Source organism: Hibiscus syriacus, unplaced genomic scaffold (assembly GCF_006381635.1).
Source record: "Hibiscus syriacus cultivar Baekdansim isolate YM2019G1 unplaced genomic scaffold, ASM638163v2 tig00001478_pilon, whole genome shotgun sequence".
NCBI lineage: Eukaryota > Viridiplantae > Streptophyta > Magnoliopsida > Malvales > Malvaceae > Hibiscus > Hibiscus syriacus.
This window is the reverse complement of record NW_024061874.1, coordinates 2,880,261-2,886,979: the sequence shown is the minus strand read 5'-3', so window position 1 is coordinate 2,886,979 and position 6,719 is coordinate 2,880,261.

Genomic DNA, 6,719 nt, shown 5'->3' with positions numbered 1-6,719 from the left:
CCACACTTTGACCGACCAAACTTCTCCATCCACCCAATTTTTTATTTTCTTTTAATATATTTTAACCTTCCATAGACCCCACCAAATAAAAGCTTTGCATTTTAAACCCTATGTGCCATTTAATCTTTTTTTCTTCTTTGTTTCTTTTTCTTTTAGCCTTACGCCACCTTCGCGAGACCAAACAAGCCTTCATTTTCGTACCTCCTCCGCTGCTCATTCACCATCGCCATTTACGGCCACAGTCGCCATTAAATCAAGGGAGTAATTATGTTTCCTCTCTTGTGTTTTTATATTCATAATGGGACAGTATGGTCTAAGTGAGGGGGTAGAATTTGCTATCAAAATTTTCACTTGCTTATTTGATGTTTGGAATTAAGTTTTTCTGATATTGATGTGTTGGAATCTTTAGTTGCTATTCTTGAACTTCATTTTATACTCTTGCTTCTTTTAGGATTGTGACCATGTTTTGATCAAATTTAATTTGCATGATGGTGATTGGTATAGCTGGTGATTTTCTGCTTATTATTGATATTTCATGCATTTGTTGATGAAGATGAACTTGAATCAGTACATATAAGATTTTTATTGTAATATTCAAGCCTAAACGAGCATACATTTTCTTTCTTGCTCATTGTTTGACTTTAGTGTGCCAGACTAATTAGGATATCCTAGAACTTGTAATCACAATTCATATCAAGACTACATGTTGGCCATAATGTTTTAATGTGATAGGGACACTTACGATTAAACCCATTTTCCCCCAAAAAGCCTACCCATTTATATATCCACTAGTGAACCACATTTGAGCATATTTCCCTTTGTTTGATTTTCAACTCACCAAATTAAACCTGAAGCCTTCTTTTTTATTTGTCCCTCTCTTTTCACACCCTTGCCGAGACTTGAGATCTTGTACCACTTTTATCGCACGAAAAAAAGGAAATGAAAGAAAAAAAGGATTTCGTAAAAAATGGAGGTACATTATTAACTGTTTCGAATAGCATAAGCAAAAAAAGAGAAACAGACACTTTGTTCGAATGAAAAGAAAAAGAAGAAGGAACAATTGATCGTTTTAATTGGCTTTAATCTATTCTTTTTTTTGTTTTATTTTTTATTGTGTTTCATGTTAGTTTGTGGATTGTTCGTAATTATTTTTTTCTCTTGTTTTGGCATTTTAAACCTTTCTTTTCGGCCTTTTCCCCTACCCATACCTTAGTCACGTTACAACCTAGATTAAAGACCCCTTGATTATTGCATTTTGTTCACTTCTAGTAGTGGAGACTTGATTGGATCCCAAGCCCATGATAATATTTTGGTTAGTTTCGGTTTGAGCAATTTCATTTTCCCCAAGCACTTTGAACAAATATATGAGGTATTGAGTCATGATTCATTGAAGTTGGCAATTAATTGTGATATCTTGCTTGCTTTAAATTTTCTTAGTTGTGTCTTTGCTTGATTGTACCTTGAATTTGCCAATTGTCATGGACTAAATTCGATTGGAAGTTTGAGAAATAAATTGAAATTGAAGATGGTATCTTGTGATTTTTTATGTGTTAATTGAGGAATTCTTGAGGACAAGCATTGAATAAGTGAGGTGGAATTTGATAAGTGCTTTATTTGGTTATTATTTTTCTTTTAAATTGCTCCTTAATCATTGGTTTTTGTGGCTTTTTTTTCATTTTGATTCATTTTCTATGCAGGACACTAGATTCTGGAAATTGCACTAAAATGACATAATTCTACAGTTTTTTTTTCAGAATCAAAGCTGGATTAGTTGGCATGACTTTGGGCATGACACATCTTACTAGGAGATGAAGTCAACACCTTTTAGAAGGTATAGTCAGTGCCTCTAGAAGGACGAGTGGATCAGCCACATGTTTCTGCAACTCGGATTTGAATTAAACTCATGTTTTAGGATATTATTTTAAATATTATATTTTTATCTTATCTTTGTTTTTAGTATTTTAGTTTAAATAGTTTTAAGTATTTTAATTAGGATTTATTTCTTTATTATAGGATTATCTTTACCTTGTTTTTAGGATTTTGAAGGCTATAAATACCTTCTCAGGGTAAGCCCTAGAAACATATATCTCAACAACTGAAAACTTACTCTTCTTCTTCTCTCTAGTTTTTATTAAAAGTTTTTATTTTCTTTTTCAAAGTTCTTCTTTTTTTATTTATATTTTTATTTTCAAATATGCTAAGTATGACTTTTGTCATGCTTAGCTAATTTTCTTTAAAGCCAAAGGCTAAAGTGATGGCTCAATTCCAAACGTGAGAATTGTAAGGAACTTAAATCACTTTGAATATCTCTCTCTGTTTTCTTGGCTTATTTTCAAATCAAAACAATTTTCAAAACCAAAAGTCGACGTTGGTCTGGATGTTATTATGGTTAACATGGGAGGAATGATCGACTTATTGAAGCACATTCAACTGCTTGGTAACACACTTAGCAAAATTGTTTGCTAAGAAGAAACTAAGATTGGAATCATATATTGTTGAAACAACATAATCCGAGTTGGCAACTTTTCGAGCCTTAACGTTTTAAATCTACAACATTGTTATTGCTTAGATCAATTCACAAACCGATATTAAAGATTGCACTTGGGTATTCGATATACAAAGCATAGTCACAAGGATTTGTTCTTGTAGACAAGTAACCGACGTGAATCCTAAAGTAAAGATCTATTTCGATGATCCGAGGAAATTGAGTCAAAGTTGAAAGCCTGAAGCTACTTTTCACAATAAATCTTCTTTTCAAACTTAAATTACTATTTTATTATTTTTTTTATTTTCCTTTATCTTATTTTCAAACAGTCTTTCAAAATCCCCATATCTTATCTTATTCTTATCTCACCTTTATTTTTATATTTTTATTTTTATTTTTATTTTTTAATTTTATCCCTATCCAAACTCTACAGTTCAAAAACAAGAAGATAACTAAATCAGAAACTACATAGTCTCTGTGGGATCGACCCTTACTTTCCATTTTTTATATTTTCTAATATTTATTTTGGGATTAAGAAATTATTTTGCCATGAAAATGATGTTTGTTGGTCGCCCAAGTGAAGGCAGTTCGGAAGATTAAAACATTACAACAAAATATTATGTACGGAATGTATCGATCCTCCAAGTGTTGATCTGGAAGCCTATTAAAAATATCTGAAAAGGAAAAGATGGGGGAGTGAGCTAGGAAGCTTATTGTGTCCCAACAATGCAAAGAAAAACTTACAGACAATTTAAAAAAATTATTTTGTAGAGTATCAGGAAAATATGAGTGAGGTTTTATTTCAGGAATAAAGAATTTCCCTCCAACCAAGCACCAAATGCAGTTCCTTAGAACTGCATTAATAAGGACTTACCATATGCCCAAAGGATCTAGGAACCAACCTAAGGGAGTACCTTGGGTCCATAACAACTTACCCTAGCCTAAGTGTAGGACCCACATGAGTGGAGCGGCCACAGGTCCATAAGGACTTACTATAATATGCAAAGCAAAAGAGCCATCCCTATAGGGTGCCATAGGGTCTATAAGGAATTACTAGCTTGATCAGAGCTGAAGCAACAGAGCTTCTAGAGTGCATCCCAAAATCCCAGAGAAAAAACTTTCAGACAGTACTGGTAGATTAGGAAATTAGAGGCCTGACATTTTTTAGTGAATAATAACCAAAGAACAGGTATCAATCAAATCGGAATTTAAAATCGGTAAAAACATATATGAGATATTCAGGAAATTAGTAAACCAAAATTAGACTTTTCGGTCATTTAAATTGGTCATGTTTCAAAATCAGATAAAACATTCATGTGCACATAGTAATTCATATTGGATTTAAAAACATATATTTAGCACGCAGGGAACACACCTTACAAAATGTGTCGGTCTCACTACGATCAAAAGTCATACACGAGCCTAAATCAGATCAGAGCATGGTTACTATCAGAATAATATACTGAATAGAGCACTTAACAGAGTTACAAAATTATGCATGTAATCATGGCTCATGAGGTCGGGCAGAATGAGAAGAGCTAGGTTGAGCAGTCAACAGTTCGGAAGAATCACGAAGCACATATCATAACCAAAGTCATAAATCAGTCCTTGTCATTTTCCTTATTTTTCCTCAGACAATTTAATAAAATGTAACTATGAAGATTCGGGTTCGAAGATCAATATGGAGGCTTTCGGGTTAGAATTTGGAGAAAAAGAATTCGGATTCGGCCCAAGGTGTTGAAAAACATAAAATATAAGTTTTCAAAAAAAATTACTAGGTTAAAGTTAACAGTTAACAGTCAATGGGTCTGGTCAACGAGTCAGGTCAATGGGTTGACTCGGTCATAGTGGACTTGGCTGACTCGAATGAGTTAACTCTGTCAACTTGATCTAGTTGACTCAATTTTCTAGAGAGTTCGATGGAGAAGATGCCCACGCGTGGTGGTGGTCCGTGCAAGCACGTACGGTGAGCCACAGGGATGAGGAAGACGATCGAACACTCCCGAATCAGCCAAACACCATTGTCAACTCGATGCAATGCCAAAAATCAACCAAAACACTAATAACCGACTAGAAAAATAAACCGAGACTCACCTTTCATGGAGGACCATGAAAACGGTGATGGAATGGAACAAAGCCGACTGGGTTTTATCAAAACAAGCCAGGGAACACGATGGGGTGGCAGTGAGGCGAACCGACAACGGAATCGATTGAAAAAACATGAAAATAGCGGTGGCTTCGAGGCTTTTCGATCACACTTTGGTAGTTGATTCATAGCTAATGATAGCCTTATAGGGTTTTGAATTGGCTAGGATGGCGAGTAAATTGATGGTGACGACGCGGCCTACGGCGCTGACAGTGGTCAGAATCATGAAGAAAAACAATGGGGTTTTTGTTGGAGGCTTTTAAAAGATTTCACCCATAATGAACTTTGGTTTCGGGGGGAGGGGAAATAAATTTGGGAAACAAATAAAAAAGGGAAATCCACCCTTCAAATCCTTGAACAAAAAGAAGGTTTACAGAACAGACCTTAATTCTTTAGAATTTCACGAAATGGTCCCTTAGATAAAATTTAATGATTAATGGAGTTCAAAATTTTTTCAGGGTGTGGAAGGAACTATTCAAAGAAAAAAAAATCAAATAGAAGGGGAGAGCAACAAAAAACAAAGAAAACATAAGGGAACCATTCGATTACAAAAAAATCAACAACCCACGGTTAGAAAAAACGAGAAAAAAAATATCAACTCTTTTCAGAACCAAAATAATTCAAGAGAAATACAAGAGAAAGAAATCAAACAAAAAATCCAAGAGAGAACCATATTTCATTAAAAAAATCAACCACGAGAAGAATCGAACAAAGAGGAAAAAGAAAAAGGATAAGATGGGGCTTAACTATTTCGTCATTCATCAAGTAGCGCATTCTAATTCGTTGGAAAGTTTAAATGTCATCGAAGATTCAAGTCATTCGAAGGTAACTCTTTTGATCTAGACACCTAGTGTCTTTTTTAGGAGTATGGGGACTTATTTTTGGGTTCAGGGGAGTAAGGATATCATTTTGGGATAATTTTTTTGGGGCCGATCATCGTGAGTGGTGGCGGATAGTGATGGTGAGCGGCATATATATATCCAACAAAAGAGAGAGTAGAGAGAGCTTGGGAGTTGTCTTTTTTTTTGGAATCCAAACAAAATAGAAAGGCGAACCCTTTCATTTAACTTAAGCCTAGGGTTTTATACAACCCATACAACAACGCTATTTTAAGGGGCAGTTTGTACGTCCATACTAAGGTGGTGTTTGTTTTTGCAAAGGTAAAAGGTCTGCAATCTGCAGACCACATTTGCAGGCATCTGTAGCAGAAGAGGTGGACCAAAAGTCTACAGTCTGTAAGAAGAACATTGTTTGTTTTTTAACGTTTGGAGACTGCTAAAATAAACAGAAATATAAATAAACTGATTTTTTAAACTTAAATGAGTTTTGCAATAATGAAATTTAAATAATTTTAGTTTTATAATAATGAAATTTAAATAATCCATACAACTACGATAATAAAATTTTTTAAATAAATCAATCCATATTTTAAAATAAAATTTTCCATATTTTAAAATAAATCAATCCATATTTTAATATAAATCAATCCATATTTTAAAATAAATCAATCCATATTTTAAAATAAAATTTTCCATATTTTAAAATAAATCAATCCATATTTTAAAATAAATTAATCCATTTTTTAAAATAAATCAATCCATATTTTTAAATAAATCAATCCATATTTTTAAATAAATCAATCCATATTTTTAAATAAATCAATCCATATTTTTAAATAAATCAATCCATATTTTAAAATAAATCAATCTATAAAATCAATTCATATTTTAAAATAAATCAATCCATATTTTAAAATAAATTTTTTCATATTTTAAAATAAATTTTTTCATATTTCAAAATAAATCAATTCATATTTTAAAATAAATCAATCCATATTTTAAAATAAATTTTAAAATAGATTTAAATAATTTTAATTTCTTTGAAGAGATTTGAAGACATAAAACCATGTCTGCACTAAGAAGACCTCGCGCAGACGTTAGAAGAGCTTTTGTCTTCTAAAAAACAAACGGTCTGCGAAGCCCAATGTCTACGCGGCACAGACATAAGAGTTTTGCAGACCTTACATAGTAAAAACAAACACTACCTAAGTGTTAATCACGCGAGAAAGGCCTCATGTTTTTTCGCACT